The following is an 18,137-nucleotide window of genomic DNA, read 5'->3' as shown; positions in this document are numbered from 1 at the left end:
ATGATATAGAAGAATTCGTAGTCTGAAAATACGAATAATTCAAATTGCCGTCTTGCTGTGTTGATATATTGAATTTATAAATATACTAATATCTATCTTACGGAAGAAGACAACGATACATTTTATACAGAAATAAATAATACAAAAATGTATGTGTTTGTTGTTAGATTTAAGTGCAGGTCTATAGTTCTAATTTATATAATCAAAAAACAAACATGTATTGCGATTAATTACAATTTCTATAGATTATAGTTATATTAAGTAAATTGTTTTTTAAATGTTGACTATAGATACATAGATTAAGAAAGCACATCCAACTATGACAATCGATTTAAATTTGTTTTCGTCACAATAATATACATTATTAGAATTTTAAATTACGTTTTTACTTTTAAAATAATGAAATTATGCGGGATTGCATATTTCTTCATGGTAGATGACAAAAATATGTAGATGCAAGTAAATAGGTCATATAATATTTACGAACATAAAGGTATGATAATAGTGTAGTAATGGACACAGATATTATAACATTAAGACCTAATGTTAAACTGTGTCATTTAGGTTGTTCATTCAATTTCCAATACATTAGCTATACTGGTCCATTACCACATTATTATTTCAGGTCGGGTGATAATTAGAATATCATTAGAGTGAATTCAAAGCTAGAACATTATTTAAGCTCAAACTCATTGTTTTAGTGACTTCGACTTATTTATATATTCCCCAATAATATATTACTTAATCTTGAATAAATTAGCTAAGAGATAAGATTTGATGGCTGTTATTTTTATATATAAAATAGGTACTGCACAATTATAATAGTATCAGGTTATTTACATATCCATATGATACTTTATTTAAATTTATCACAATTCAGACTGTCCTCAAAAATATATTTTTTTAATATTATTTTGTTTATTAAAATTTAATAAAATTAACTTTTTGCGACAAAAGAGTTGACCATCGCCACTACCATAGACATAATTTTTAAATGTAGAGATTCTAAAATCAAATACGCTGCTCTCAAAGTATAATAATAACTATGTATAGAGAAGTTAAGAATTAACATTACAAAAATGTAATATAATTAAAATTTGTTTTGTGAAACATACTTCAAATATATTTCTAAAAACTCAGCGTTGTTACACTAAATGAATGGTTGTTATTAAGAACCCACTTATTTTGTATGGACTCTACCCCTTATTTTATTTTATAACATCCTCGTCAATAGCCAAGTGGGAGAGACGAACAAAACTTTAAAGGACAACGTTTGGTTAAACAATACTCTTAATAACAAGATGTAAAATTTTCAAACTTGGTTCACGGCTCCCACTTGGTTAAAGATTTATTATCTGGGATCGAAACGTGATAATACCACACAAATCAGATACAAAAATTAATAATGAACAAAATATACTGTAACATCAATCATATTTTTCGGTAAGTTACCAACACATGTAACGAATTTATTTTGTTTAGTGTTATGTAAAGATATAACTTAAACTACAATGACGTTATATTCCCTCGGGTCCTTTGATACTTCATTGTATCAGGTTACATATTTTGGTAAAGAAAGCAATTATAGTAGAAACTACAACATAATCATTTACGTTCTAATAGAAAGTAAAAAGTATTTTTAGCTTCACGAAATAAGTATAAAACATGAAAATACAACTGGTCTTTATACCAAAGTGTTTTCTTGAATTTGTGAGGTTAAAAAAAACAGTGCGACTGTGAAAGTTGAAGTTACAAAATGTCCGTCTGTACAGTATCCATCTTTTGATCTCAAACTGCCGACTCAATCTCAGTGTTGCAGCTCGGCGCTTGTGTACAAAGCTTTGTGTGTTAACCAGAATGATTTTCACAGAATATACGTTACGAATAATGTTTACAGTTTGTTTTTGACAAGGTACTTATATTATACAAAGATAGGGAAAAGCCTTTCAAAACACTGAAAATAGAAGAAAACATTTATTTTAATGTATGTTATAATAAACTTGTAGTCGGTGATGAAAGTTTGCGAAAACTAATTTTTAAATTTATTATTTATAACAATAAAGCTCGGTGTGTAAATTTCATGCTAGTCGTCCTGTTTGGCTGCGATTTATAGATGATATTTTCATGATCTAGGGACATGGTAAAACTTTAATGTAAACTTTTTAAAACAACTAAATACATTCTCATTTGAGAAATTTAATTTTTAATTTTTCTTCTAAAACTGTAACCTTTTTAAAAATAGACATGTTTATACAACACGGCGATCAAAAATGTAAAATAAATGTAAAAGAAAAATAATACCATGCATTACGTACACCATAACAGTTGCCAACAGGTATTGTCTCATAACGAAATATTTAATAATTTGTTACTCATGAAAAGGAATTTGTAATGTATCAAAAGATTCTTTCTTACAAATAAGAAATTTAGAACAAGCGTATCTATCAGTCAATAAGTAAAATTTATTTTTTGTTTTGAATAAGAAATTATTTGTCAAAAATATTCTATATATGGAAAGAGAAATGTACATGTAAAGTCACAACAACAATTTTGTTAAACAAACAAAATTTTATTCTTCTGAATTTACAATTCAAATAATAAAAATTGTGTATATCTAATTGTAAATTTTGAGTTGCTTATACATATTTGTTCCATTTTTTATATTAATTTAAATATACTCGTAAGACTACTTTCCAACAATTTTTATATTATACCAATAGATTTCAACAATAGCTATATTAATATAACTTTAACTCTAGATTTTAAATGTTCAGTTTATTCTAAACATTTATTGTATCTTTACTTTAACTTTTTTGTATATAATATTTTATATCCTTTTTGAGAATGGTTTGTACAAAGTCTTTTTCTTTTATTCTCATAAGAAGCCTCTGGACAGTGATATATATATATATATATATATATATATATATATATATATATGTGTGTGTGTGTGTGTGTGTGTGTCAAACATTTTTATAAATTCATAATTTTTTTCTATATTTCAAGGAATCTTAACATTATAAGTGTATAAAGAAGGTACTATATAACTAAAATGTATATAACGAATAGGAAAACATTAAAAGACTCACTTGTAGTTCATTATCGACTCATTGAAAAATATTTGAAGAAGTATAGATTTATATGGAATTTGAAATAAATCATGGGCCTGTTCAAGACTGTTTTGCTTTAGTCTTCTAAAGTGTTTTTAAAGATGAAGGAAAACTGTTTTACTTTCCTTAAGTTCATAATACTCTTCAATTTAGATTTTTCGGCTCGAATACATATTTGACCAATGGCTTCTACTTAGGCTTATGAAATATATCAAATTTGTGCCCTGTTATCTTGACTCTAAATGAATTTCAAAAAAAGTACGAGAAAGCAGCCAAAGTTCGAGAGGAGGGAGCATATATTTAACCTAAAACCCTTATAGTTATGAAACTTTTACTAATGTAATACTAAACGTTTTTATATATAGAGTGTTAAGCCTGCGCAATTGTATCCATTCTAAGTTTTAATTTTCCGTAATGAAATCATACCTCTAAAACTCTGTGAAGGTAATTCCAGGTCTAATGATCGACCATCCCGTTTATAATAGTAATTATATACACAAGAGACCAGAGTTGTCTTTAAATCGTGTCGTTATCCGTTCTTTTGTTTATCTTACGACACCTCTTATATAGAGTTAAAAAAACTTTTAAACTTGGTTTGGATACAGAATTCCATCTTGGTTCTAGGAAATTTCCTATTGATGTAGCAGTCAAAATATCATAAGGGGTAGTATGTCCGTAGATGTATAAAATAGAAAGGTCCTACAGTCTTTAAAAACCTACACATAGAATCCTGTTGTTCCAAGGAAGAACCTATTGGTTTTAGGGTCGAAAGGTCACAGGAACCTCCGTCTGGATACACACATATAGAGATATTTTGGTTCTGTACATATCATCTTATATGTTAAATTTAGCAAGGTTGTAGTCGAATTCCTAGCAATATGGACTCTACCATTAATAACTATTAAACATGTTGTAATTTAATTGTACAAAGAACTTACGTCTCTTATGTGCTGTAGTTTACGTATATTGTAAATGAGGCTCGAGTATATTGAATGGCTATTAATAATACGATAATATGTCCCAATTAGGCTAGTTTTAGTTAATCAATCTCCCAGAACAATGTAGCTAAACAGCTCAATGGCAACTGCTTGTGGGATCGTTATTTGTTCAAAGGTTTATAGAGTATATTGTTTCTAACGGATTATACTAATTTATTGAACGTTTTAATAACAATGGTAACTTTAAATGCCAATAATATGAAAAAGTTTTTTAATGAACAATTTTGAACCGAAGCTTGTTAAAAAAGGTTAAACAAATAGTGAATCTAAGATTTATATCCTTATCACGTATTATCCTTATTGACGTATTATATAAGGTAAACCTTGGCAAAAACACCAATACATCATGCTTCTCAATTTAATAATAAGTTTGTTTAAATGTTATACAAACTTAGGTTAGCACTTAATAAAATAATTAAAACATTTCAACAAGGGTTCTAGTTGTCTTTTAAAATCCTATTCCTCCATTGTTTCAAGCGTAAATAAATCAACATAATTTTATAAAATGTGCATATTATAATATGTCATAAAGATGAATGTTATTCCATATAATATATATGAGAAAGATTTTCATAATCGATCACAAATTTTAGCCTAATAGTTTTTATAAATTTTGATAATATTTTTGTTACTGCCATTGTTATTGCTTCCCTCTAAGATACTTAGGAACTGTCAAAAGTCTAAGAAATAGATTCAAGATAATGATTTTGGCAGAGAGCCACTTTAATGTCCATCACTATCAGTTTTTGAAGAAACAGGACTGGAAGTATTGTGAAGATTTATTTTATCTATCTGTTATTATAGACCGTCATAATTATTGTGTGCCAAGGGTAGATAGCCTTTCGTTTTTTTTTTTTTTTTTTTTTTTTTTTTGACTGACAAAACTGGAAATCATGTCCAGAATAAGCTTTCTTACGGTAAAAAAAGTTATTGAAATAAAATGTAAGTATCATAAAATTCTTATACAGTACTTGTTACAAAGATAGTAAATGTAAAATTCTTATAGGTAGTGATTATATATTAATATTTTATGAATAAGGTGTTATAGAATTACGTTTTTACTTAAATAATTAAAAACATAAGGATTGTATTATAATTAATACCATTATTTGGCATTAAAATAACTTCCATCATATATTTGAAGAGATTGGAACATTTTTCATTAGCAAATGCTTAAGGACACTGTAATGCATAGATTGCGATTTAATATGTTTGTTTTCTTTTAAAAAGTCTCTGTGGACACTATCTGTAGAACGTAGTATTTAGGCTAAAAGAGTTATGCTGTAAGATATGAAACTAAATGATTTACTTATATAGGAACAATAGCCTATATTAACATCGTGTAGAAATTTAAGGAAAATGGCATGGGTATGCTAACTAATATGCTATGCGTATGTAGAGCTTTATGTTTATCAGCCACAGAGATAAACATTAGTTTATCAGAACATTCGTCATTGCCCATAAGTTTACTACAACATACATTAAAACAAAGCATTTATCTATCTGTATAATAACTGTATAATACAACTACCCTGTCAAAAAAAAGTTTAAACATTATAACAGACGCATATTCTGCGAGAAGCATGGGTTTAACCGTAACACAAAGCTTTGTACACAAGCGCCTTACCGGAACACAGATATTAAGTCGGCAGTTTGAGAATAAAAGTTGGATACTGATCAGACGGGCAGCTTGTAACGCTAACTACAAGTTGGCAGTCACACTGTTATAATAACTATAACTCAAAGCGTGTGTAGCTTAAAGTAGTTTAAAATTGTAGTATTAAAAATATATATTCACAATTTAATTGGCCTAAACGTATTTAATTTACTCATTACATTATCAAGTCGTGACTCATAGACATGATGTATACAATTCTGGGTGTTTCATAGAGAATTAAATGTTATAAGGGATAACTATATTACATCTATATAACACGGAGAGTCCACAGTGATAGCTTCTGACCAAAGTTTAATGTTGGGCCTTGGGCAACTTTGCTAACTTCTTGATTTGTCTATCTTGGTTTCTCCCTGTTCTGGCAAAAGGTTTCTGTTTTGTAATACTGCTTAGTGGCTTATCATAAACCATCACCAGCACTTTGGCAGTTTATAAGGATTAATTTTATAGTAGAATTTGTTTCTTTATTGTTCTACAAAAATAAATGTATGAAATTAGTTTTACAGTAGTCTTGAATCTTCCAAACCAGTATTATATTGATTCAAACGGTGGTTGTGCAAAGGAATATTGTGGCTACCAAACTGATACGTTAGCTTGAAAATTATTGTGGTTTACGAGTTTATTCATAGAAATTTACATTGTGTCAGATTTTATTAGTATTACACGTATTTTAGCGGCTTTTCTGTCATATAAAATCCTATGAAATTATTTGCTGTAAATTACCTTAAAATGTAACCCTTTTTATTTTTTCTTTATAATAATTAATAATTGATATATTGCTATTGTATTTTGAATTCTTAATTACAAATGTAAAAAAATAAGTATCGAATATATGTAAGTATCAAAGTTTTATTAGGAACGACAAATATATGTTGCATAAATCTGAGCTGCCACCATCTTCAAACATGTTTTTCATTACACTAGCTAACGATTACTTTTAGGGCATAAATAGTTTTACATACTTACTGTTATTTGAATTACAAATACATTTATATTACTCACTATGTTACTATAATTCTAATGCACATATGTATTAAACAGCCATTTTAAAACCTTATAAAATATCAAAACACTTGAACAAAAAATAATGTATTATCAATTATATTATTTTATATCATATTTTAAAATGTAAAATTTTCAGAGTTTATTTACATAGCCTCAAACTAATTGAGATATAATTATTTTGGAAACGTTTAACGTATACTATCTTGAAATTGAAAGAGATATCAAGATATGTGTAGGACTAAAGGTTGCTTAAAATTGCTTTTGAGTCTCCAGTTGCATATCTTGCATAGGTTTTGCTGGAACTGAGAAATAATATATCGGTAATTCCTATCTTGAACATATTTACATTTGCTTATTCAGTGAGGCTGTCTTTATTAATTTCATAAGGTGTAAGAATGAGTAAGTATAAAACTTTATTAAATTACTTAATAACATATTGTTTGCGAAAATACTATTTTTATTTAATTAATAGTAGTAATCTGCAGCTTCACACCCAATTTTCAAAATCTACCTCCATATTATATTTAGAAAAAAGCCCTTACGATTTAATATAATAGAGCCTTATGATATTTTCCAAACGTAAGTATCCATACATCAGGCTTATTATGTTTGAGTGTTCATGTTTAGGAGGATCAGATGTTAATGGAAATTGCCACTGACTCTTATATCAGATTTTTCGTGTGTAAAATAATGTATGGTTCTAATGTATTATATTTCCTAAGGCACAGCTGAGTTTTCCTTGTTCAGGCCAAGAAAAAATATGCATACCCCGCATTAACCTGCTTCGGTCTAAAATAGTTTAATTACAGCCCTTGTAATCTACCTACTGTCTATATTTCCACTGACATAGTTCGGTTTACCTATTTTTCCCTGTCAAGAAAATATATGCGCAATGTTTAATGTTAACACATTGATCACAAAGAGTTCCTGTAACTTTCGGTAGCGAACATGTACTAGCTTCTATGAACTGTCGACATAAACAAACCATACAAAAACTAATTATTTGCAGCCTTAATGTGAGGATATGAACGAATTACTTATTAGGAGTTGGTGAGTTAATCGTATACGGTTTGTTAGATTAATAATCCAACAAGAAGTGTTAGGTACCTTTTTATCCGTAGTTTCCGCCCTGCATGTTGATTGTATTATTTTGTTTTTGTGACACTCTTGACACGTTACATAAGACATTCTTGAATACATGTACATGTAGTAATTAACGTGGGACAGGTACTAAATCACGATGTGTAACAAGGGTTTCACATATAATAGATTACATGTAAGAGGCAGTAACACAATGAGTAGTAACGTTATATGACACGTATTAAACAGTATATTATACGAGCTCGTATTTTATTAGAGCTATTGTTCTTTAAGACACGAAAGGGAATTATAGTTTTGTATCCGTACAATAACATATTAATCATACGAAATAACACAAAAAAGTACCGTAATATATAGCAATCTTCAAGTTTAATAAGTTAAAATAATCTCTAAATATGGTGCCAAACGCTAACTTGAGAACGGCTGGACATATTTGGCTGTTCTTAATATTCCTGAAATCTGTTTTGAACACGTTGACTGCGGTAGATCCACTACTGCGAATTGGTCTCCAGATAGAAGATAAAAAACACTCAGTACAGATCAGCAGCGAAGGTGTTAATATTCACTTAAATCCAAAAACACGTTTAAATTAAGAGAAAAAATGCTAAGCCATTTCAATGCTAAGCCATTTCTCCGTAATAAATAAGAATTCTAAAATAGTAATAATATTTATACAGAGATTCATCAGTAGTTAAATTCATTAAATTAGAAGAAAAATACCTAATTTATATATATATATATATATATATATATATATATATATATATATTAAACATGTACTACTCCACGTGGCTCCAATTAGGAATTAAAAACATCTTACTTATTGGAAATATTATTTAAAGAACTATTAGTATCGTATAATACGCAAAATACTGTAAAGGAACCATCTGGTACTGTAAGGCATGGGCGATAAATAACACAATGGTTAAAGACAATGTTGTAAATAATTTACATCTAATATTTAAAGCTATTTACAGCTTTATCTGTTGCCAATTCTTCCTAGTATCTCAAATGTAAACTGTTTATTTTTCTGCAAACATTGAGACCCAGAAAAGTATTTTTAAGTTGTTATAAATTGTAAATTAGTAATAAACATTGTATTTTCTATCAACGCTGTTGGGAATTTAACATAATCAATTTGTAGTGATAAATGATAATGATCACCATCTTGCAACTGTTTATAGATTGATTCAGACTAACAAACTTTTCTAGTTCATGTATGAAGTTTTTTAGTCAAAACCAGAAATACAAAGAATCTTTAAAATATAATTTTATTTTACTTATCCATGATCATGACTGTGTAAATTTAGTGATTATATATAAATTAATCTCTTCTGTGAAGATTTTAGAATAGGTGACAAAATTATTTTTCAACCAATTTGGGCTTTGAAGATAAACCATCCTCCTAAAAATAGGCTTAGTGTTAAGGCGTTGCCCTTTTACCTCTGTTAGAGAATTCTACTAGTGATTTACTTTTAAGGCAAACAACAATATAAATTCAGCTATTTATTTACCAATTAATATCTTTATTAATTTTGTACTATTTTATGTTTTTAGAGATATTTATAATTTATTATACATTACAATAAAAGTACAACTACACAACAAATAAGGTTTATTTGGTTTTCTATAAAAATGCTCTATAAATGTTCTGTACATAAGTTTAGGAATTTCTGATTAAAAAAGAAGTGATTACGGTCATAAAATAAACCAGTGGAACAATAATTGTATGTAGTGAAATAGTTTAGTGAGTAAACAGATATTTTTAGATATGTTTATTAGCCATGTGTCTCAAATTAAATAAGTTTTACAAGAGAACCGTTTTTATAAATTTTATTATTTACTACAATCCATCCATTAAAACATTGCTTACACCATTTCCATATTCCAAAAGTTCACCTTAAACATATTCAATTTTAATTAAAGATAAATGCTAATGAAAGTATGATAAATTTCCGGTTCTCTGTTCCATTCTAATTGAACTTCGCATAGAATGGTACACCAAAACACCAATCCTTTTTCAATACATTTCCTTATGCCTAAAACTTAAAAGCCAATACATCATGATTTTGGTTATAATTATTATTTTGCCCGCAGAGTATAAAATGACCATCAGTGTGGTCATTATGGTTACCACATTGTGATAAAGAATGTGTTTTCTTACGTTGAAAATCTAGTAAAGTTATTGAACGCGATTGACGTCCCAACCTTTCAGTTAATGTGAAATCACGAGAGCAAAGTGTATTGTGTAAAGAAAGAAAGTTGTCTTATATTTCCCCACTATTCCCACAATATTTTACGTGTGTAACAATAATTTTCAAAAGATGCACTTAGAGTATTATCCAACCGAATTAAGTCAGTTGTAAAGTGATCTCTTTGATCTGGGAATCAATTCCACCAGTAATCACTCTATTGAGTGGAGTAATCACTGGACAATGGCTGAATCCCGTCATGTCATTCATGTCGATAGACACCCTAATGATGGTTTCAATTGATGTTTTAATAGAAACCTATAGACGGAAATTGCTATTGAGTTTGAGTGTAGATTTGCCCGCCTCGTGAATAAACCTAACAGTTTTTGTTTCTATACCCCAAAAACAGCAGTTTTGCAGTTGTTCGAAAACTTTTCTATTCTACATCCCTACCTTCTCGCGGATGAGATTTACATAATATGTAATTAACGTGGACTAGCAGTTATTGGTATGTGTTATTATAGATTCATTGAAACTCAAGTTTGCAGGTATGTTTCATTTAAATCGAATAAGAGATAAACGTTTATTTTTTAAAAGCGTGATTGATAACCTTCTTGTAGGTGGTAAAAACATATTATTTATCATATCATTATCATAGATACTGAGGTCGTGGTGTCACAAAAAATATGTTTGTCGATAAAATAGGTCAACAAAACATTTTCTAAAACTAAACGTTTTTTTGTGATATAAAGTCTTGTGTTACAGTTTTGTACTTGTAATTTAAAATTTTATGTTCATAAACATTACAATTCAAAAGCTATTAAAATATTATTTATTTTAGTGGTAAATGGTGATTTATGTTGTTATTACGGCAATTTACTCAACTGGCATAACATAAACATAAACATCCCCTAAACCTTATTTCCATTCAGTAATAAAATTACTGTATTTATGATAACTGTAATCGAGGAGGATAATAAAGTATTATCTTTCATGGCATAAAAGGTAGATTTTTATGTTTCTGTTATTTGAAAATACCACATTGACAATAAATAAATACTTATCTATGAATTACTTACAAAAAATTATTATACATCAACACGAAACCAAAAATATTTCTAATCACAGAAGTAATGTTTTAGAAAAATGTTGTGTATTGAGAATTATTTTATTTTATACGCAGTTTTATATGTGTGTGTGTGTGTGTGTGTGTGTGTGTGTGTGTGTGTGTGTGTGTGTGTGTGTGTGTGTGTGTGTGTGTGTGTGTGTGTGTGTGTGTGTGTGTGTGTGTGTGTGTGTGTGTGTGTTCAAGAGTAGAGTGCGAACTAAGCAGAGCAGACGATATTGGACGGCCCGGCTGATAGGAGAGCTGAGGGAATTGAACGAGCAGAGACATACGGAGCTAAATTTTTATCTGACCCAGAATTTTTATTCTCACCAGCCATCGAATTTTTTAAGCACACTTTTTCAAGATGGGCAAATTTGAAAGCCCGGATCACGATGCCAATAATACGTTCTTATTTTATTTACAACGGGGAAAAAGAAAAGGACTCCATATTGTCATCAGCTAACTCTCGTCAAGCACCAATGTTCGGACAAAGAGGCTTGGACTTTGAAACTACGTATGCAAAATAATACTGAAAGCCACGATATCAATCAGAATGAAGGTAATACAGTCACGGAATTTCACAAATTATTGACCGGTACTGTAGGAATCCTCGTCATCATCCCCTAGATAAAGTGGAAAGCAGTCGCTAGATGGAGTGATGCCTGGGCCGGTGGAGTTTTAGAGGGTGGACATGAGAAAAACAACAAAAGTTTTAATTTATGAAATCGAATAAATCAAAGTAGGGGAATTTAAATGTATTACTAATGTATTATTAGCTGAAGGTTGCTAAGTTTATTATAATTTAGAAACGTGTTTGTATGTACTCTGGTTTGTACAAAATGGGCAAAATCTAGTAAATATGACTATGGATGCTGTGTAAAAGGGAAATGTTCAGATATAATTCAAAATAAATGTTATTCAGGCAAAGACGTGATATGTAAGATGAGTAAATCAACCATATTAAAAATTAATTGGATAAATGTAATAGTTTACTGCTCGAATACTTTTCCCGTTTGTAAACATTTTATAAAAAAGTATATTTATTTATCGTGTACCCAATAACCTTTATTTGTTGACTTGAATCATATGTTTTAAATAAATACACAAATAAACCGTATCAACCTAATTATGTTAAGATAACTTTATAAGAAAACAAAATTTGCTATTAGATTAGATCAGGAGCGTCTACGCAGTGATAAGTTAGTTAACCCAGCGGAGAACACAATTAAACTTAAATCTAGAGTTAGAGCTGCAAACTGTGTGAGTTAGCAGAGGTCTGTGGAAGTTAGTTAGGACTGTGTTCTGAGTTATATATTATCAAACAATGTTTCTCTTCATTTTATTATCATTCGGCCTTATAATTGTGATTGCATTAACATGTTAGTAAGACATTTTTAACCAGAGAATAACTTTATATAAATCCATTCCTATTGGTTAGATATCCAAGAAAATAATGCCATCCCCAGTTAGCTGAAGTGTTTTTGTATATAATAACATTGAAATTTTTACAACTAGCAGCAGGCACTTTCCTAGGGCTCCAACAGTATCCAACAGTTCATAACGATCATCTTTTTATAATGTTATATTTAATCAATACTTCCATATTTAGAATATTTATATTTTATTGCCTTCTTTTTGTCAAAAGGTATAATAACATTTCTGAAAATCTTAATGCATTTTAAGTATTAATTCCTTTATACTACAATCAAGGGCGCAGCAACTATCAAAAGACCGTAGTTTTAGCTATATTAGCAATACATAGCCTATTGATAATAGGAGCGTTAACATTTCGAACATATCTATAGTTAGTATAAAAAGTAGTAAAAACATACGAATAAACCATGCGTTTGTATTTTTAATTACGGACATTGAAAATTATCCCATAAAAAACTAATTTGATTTTGGTTATATAGCCATTTATTATTTAATAAAAGTATAACTTTAGATACACCAAACTTCACCTCGAAAATTTTCTCTCTACTAATTTCTTTTCATAACACAAACTATTCAGACCTGGTTGGTCTTAATAATTGAAAAGTATTTTTGAAAAGGCATAGTGGGGTTTTAATCTCTACAATTTAGTTTTAGTAGTTCAAACAGTTTAGTGAAGTTTAATGAATACAATGCAATGTTTTAATAGTGCAAACTATTCAAGCCTGGTTAGGTTCGATAATTGAGAAGGTATCATTGGAATACCTTAGTGAGGATTTAATATCTACTGACTAGGTTTAATACCACAAGGAGTTAAAAAAATAAGTAATCCGTAAGCAATATATCTACATTTAAAACATTCGGTAGATAATAATAAAAGAATGTGATTTATCAATTAAATAATTGCATTATTAAAAATTTGATAAACTTAGGCTTTATACAAGGTTTACTGATTGTCTCAAAATAGTGAGTTAATTAGTACGTTTTTAGAATTAAAGTTTCTTTTTGTAAACATAATTATTTGAGATAACGGGTATATTTTGGTTTAGCTGATTCACTTTATCAAAGGTTATAATATGGTAAGTATTATTACTTAGAATATAGCTGGTAAAACTGCCATTAAATTGTTATCTTATTTTTAAAACAGTTTAAATTAAACATGGAAGAGTTATTACTCCCCAAAATTAATAAAAGAAATCCAATTATTGTCAAGCAAGATCACATGTGTTCTGCAGAATCCCGAGAGTGTGTTGCTGTAAACACAGCACTTGACTGGGTTTAACAGAAATCTATATCCTTCTCAGGACTGTTTTTTCTTTATATATATATATATATATATATATATATATATATATATATATGTACTTGTATATTATATGTATTCTCTTCAGTGAAAATAAAACAGAATCCAAATATTCAGTAAACTCTTTTTATAATTTTCGAGTTGACACAACCCTTCTTCAGAACACACTGAATCTTCAGATCAACAAAAACAAAAGACATAACCAAAATAAAATTTTAACAAAATCAAATTACCATAAACAACTGACTAATCAGAAACAATAAAAAAGAACTTAAATAGATAATAAAAAGGGGAAAATCTACCTCACCCCAGCTGATGCCTTCATTTTAAAACACCAAAGAGTACGATTTCAAACATTTCTTAAATTTATCAGAATTTGGTTTTTGGCAAACCGGTAAATTCTGATACGGAAGCAATGGTTATTTATTTTGAGGGTGTTGGCCATGAGCAGATAATGGTTTCATAATTTTGATGAGCAAAAATTACAATTTAGATTGATATACTTATAGTTACTGGTTTTTCCAATCAATTGTTGGGACGAATTTACAGGTTAGTTGATACGTTTTTTGTTGTTATGTTACCTTTAATAGGATATTCTTTTTCAGTTGTACTAGAGGACATTTAGAATTTATTAACACGTACAAATGCCGCATCTTGGCTTGTTGACAAGGATTACAACCGTTAAAATTTTCTCTCTCGATACTTTTTTGTATTGCCTTCATACTTTAATTTCGGTTTGGAGAGAAGTTTTGTAAGATTTGGACGGCCTTTTTTAAAAAGATTACTTTGGGGGTTTTGAAAATAAATCTTCTAGTTTCAGGGAAGATTCCAAAGTAGAATAGGAAAAGAAACCTTTAGAATTTTAGGGTTTATTTTATGAAGGCCGGAAAATATTGGTAATAAATTTAGGTTCATTAGGATTAATAGCACTAGAAATATTTTTAGGTGCTCTGATTTGTCTATCAACAAGATTTTTTGGATACCCCCTTTCATTACATTTGATTTTTTATGTAGTTATGGAAGTCAGATTGATTGCTAAATTTTTTGCTCTTATTGATTAATCTTGGGTATAGATTTTTTAATGTGAACTGGATGGCAGACTCTTGAATGCTACATAAATTGCATTTTGTTACTGTCGAATGACTAAAACTTTTTGGAATACTTGATTTTTAAATACATCAGTATCCAAGAATGTTACTGAATCTGGTGAGATAGACCATGTAATGTTAAAATGCTAAATTCATTGGTTGGTTAAAAAGAAATCGTTAAGTTCTTTGATAACATGCTGCCTTATTATAAAAATTACCATCAACATCTAGAACCAAATTAGAGGGTTTATAATTGTGTGGTTAAATATTTCCAATAGTCCCATAAATTTAGATGTTGGCATAAGAAGGAGGCCATTCCGTTATAGCAGTTCCTTTTGTTTGAAGGTAATTTTGGTCTTGAAATCTTAAGAATTATTTAAGTGCAATATCATGGAAATAAGTTTGAGAATGAAATGTAGATACCAATCAGAGGAATCGTTTATTTTGGGCGTATTTAAGGTAATTTTGTTCATGAAGACCATAAAAAGATTTGTATACAAAGATTCTACATCGACAGTACACATAAGATGTCGTACCTTGATTAATTTGAGCTAAATTTAGTTAAAAAGTCATTTGTGTCCTTTGATATAGAAGGAAGTGTTAAAACAGCATTGTTAGGATAAAACTGTATTAATGTTAAAAGGAAGTGAAATAGATCCGGGCTTTCGAGTCCCGGGATCGGTAGCAAGTACTTTTTGTGATTCAATGTTTATTGAAATTAAATGTAGGGATTATTGGTGTATAGTGATGTAAATCAAAAGTCGTTTGACAGGTATTGTGGCTAAATACATGTTAGTTTGCTTATTTAAACCATATGTGACAATATACGGCCATATACAAAATAATAATCGGAAAATAAGCGCTCTGTGGTATATATGGTAGTACATTCACCCGGCATATATATATATATCCGGGTATCGAGTCCGGCGGAGCAAGTATATATATATGTGATTCAATGTTTATTGAAATTATATATATAGAGGCTATTGCCAGACAGAGAGAGATATATATAGAGAGATTCAGTTAATCAAATTTTCAGGACTGTGTTAATAAGGAATTGGAAAGAGGATTCAATCACTAGATTTCCTTCTGTAGAAATATTGACATTCAGTTGGAAAGAGTGTTTGTTGACCTTTCATTTAACTGATAACGGTTCATTGACCATCACCCTCCTTATGACGTAGAGTGACATTACGTTCATCCACATCATTAAATCTCTTACAACTTAATTTATCTAGAAAAATTTTGGATTCCATAAAAGGCAATTTTAAAGCGTCATTCGATGGTTCAAATATAGCTCTTAGAGGAAACTTTGCAAAGTATATTTGGATTGGATACAAATTTTAAAGGTACCTCGGTACCTCGTCCTGTAAGACCCATAAATATATTGCTCTATAAAATTATACAATCACAATGACAATGACGAATGAAATAATTCTTATCTTAAGATTTGTTTGAATGAAGTAAAATATTTTAATGATTCCCCAAACTGTTGAAGGGTTTACATTTCTTTTATTCGCTTCAGACTTTGATTGAAAAGCATCAAAAGTTATCTATAAATATCATATGATCAGGAAAGATGATTTTTCCGTTCTTTTATTGGTAATTAATTGTATATCAAATAAAAATTAAACCCTTTATTTACAAACTAATTTCTGAATGTTTTCTAACAATATATAATTTACCTCTGAACGATTGTCGAACATTATACCAATGTGTTTCATTATTTTAGAGAGAAATGACAACAAAAACAAATTAAGTGATATTCTTTAACACGCGTTTGTAAAATGATATTGTACTTTATAGAGAAAGTGAATAATTTACTTACAAAGGAGCCATTCCCATGGTCATATTAAACGAGCTACATCATATAAAGATCCTGTAGCCCAAGCTGCATACATACATACAGCTGAATTTTATCAAAATTTGTGTTGCGAATTTTACAAATATGATGAGCAAAAAAGCTATAACACTCTTTGAATATTTTAAAATAGAAATTTCTATCTTATATTTCCGTCTTTAGGAACATGGACGTTCATTTAGAAAGAGTTTGTTGACCTTTCATTTAATTGACTCCGGTTCATGGATCATCACCCTCCCTACTCTTGGGAGCTATTTACCTTTTAAAATTATCTTAGAAGCGTCACCACAGTTTTTAAAGGTCTGGCTATTTTAGCGTTAAAACTAAAAAATACTTGTATAAATAGTGAATCTAATGAGGATTATATAATTTTTTAATGGTTAAATAATTCAAAGAAACATATTTATAGAACAATAATTTATAAAATTTACTGTATATCACAAAAACGATTAAAATACAAATTTTCCAAGATTGAAAGTGATATCTTGTTATATCAGTTATATGATGAGTGCAAGGATTTATTATTTATCTATGATTTTTGCATAAATAATGGCTTTGTTGCATAAGTTTCAATTCCGCCTTAACATGATTTCTACTACGAACATCAATCTATTATCCTAGTCTCTATTTATGCCGGTTGGTGACACGTAATTACGTATTTACCAGATATTTTAGAAATTCCATAAGCTTCAATCAGCCAGGTCACCAAAGATCACTTTATTCAGAACTTCATTGACCACTCAAACTATTCGGACACTTATTGCATGGAAAACTATCTAATATTGTGGAAAAGGGTAGACCGGCAGAACCAGAAATTAATTTATTATTAAAGAATTTATTACCATTTTATTTAAATGCTTGAGTGCGTGATCTCTGCCATTTAGAACGTTCCAGCTCTTGTTCTCAATCGGTGAGAGTATCCAGCATTAGATATGTTAACGTCTGTGAGTACAACTAATTTAATATTTATTTATGACTCTTGATAGCTAAGATCTCAGCCACCTAGACACAATCAGTTCGTTCTTAAATATACTGGTGCCATATGCGATAAAATCACGGAATAAAACTAGTTGTCTGATAATGTATAAAAGCCGGAAATTTGCATCAAGGAGCTAGAAGCTTATGATTCTCAGCAATTGTGCTCCTTAAATTTGTTAATCAAAATAAAAGGTTTTCTAGTTACAGCTTTAACCGTCTCGTATTTCAACGGTAACACTTAATATTATTGGCCTGCTCGTCTACTTTATGTTAGGTATAGCTTTACT

This window comes from Homalodisca vitripennis, chromosome 3, assembly GCF_021130785.1.
Source record: "Homalodisca vitripennis isolate AUS2020 chromosome 3, UT_GWSS_2.1, whole genome shotgun sequence".
NCBI lineage: Eukaryota > Metazoa > Arthropoda > Insecta > Hemiptera > Cicadellidae > Homalodisca > Homalodisca vitripennis.
The sequence above is the reverse complement of the archived record's forward strand: the minus strand, read 5'-3'. Positions refer to the sequence as shown.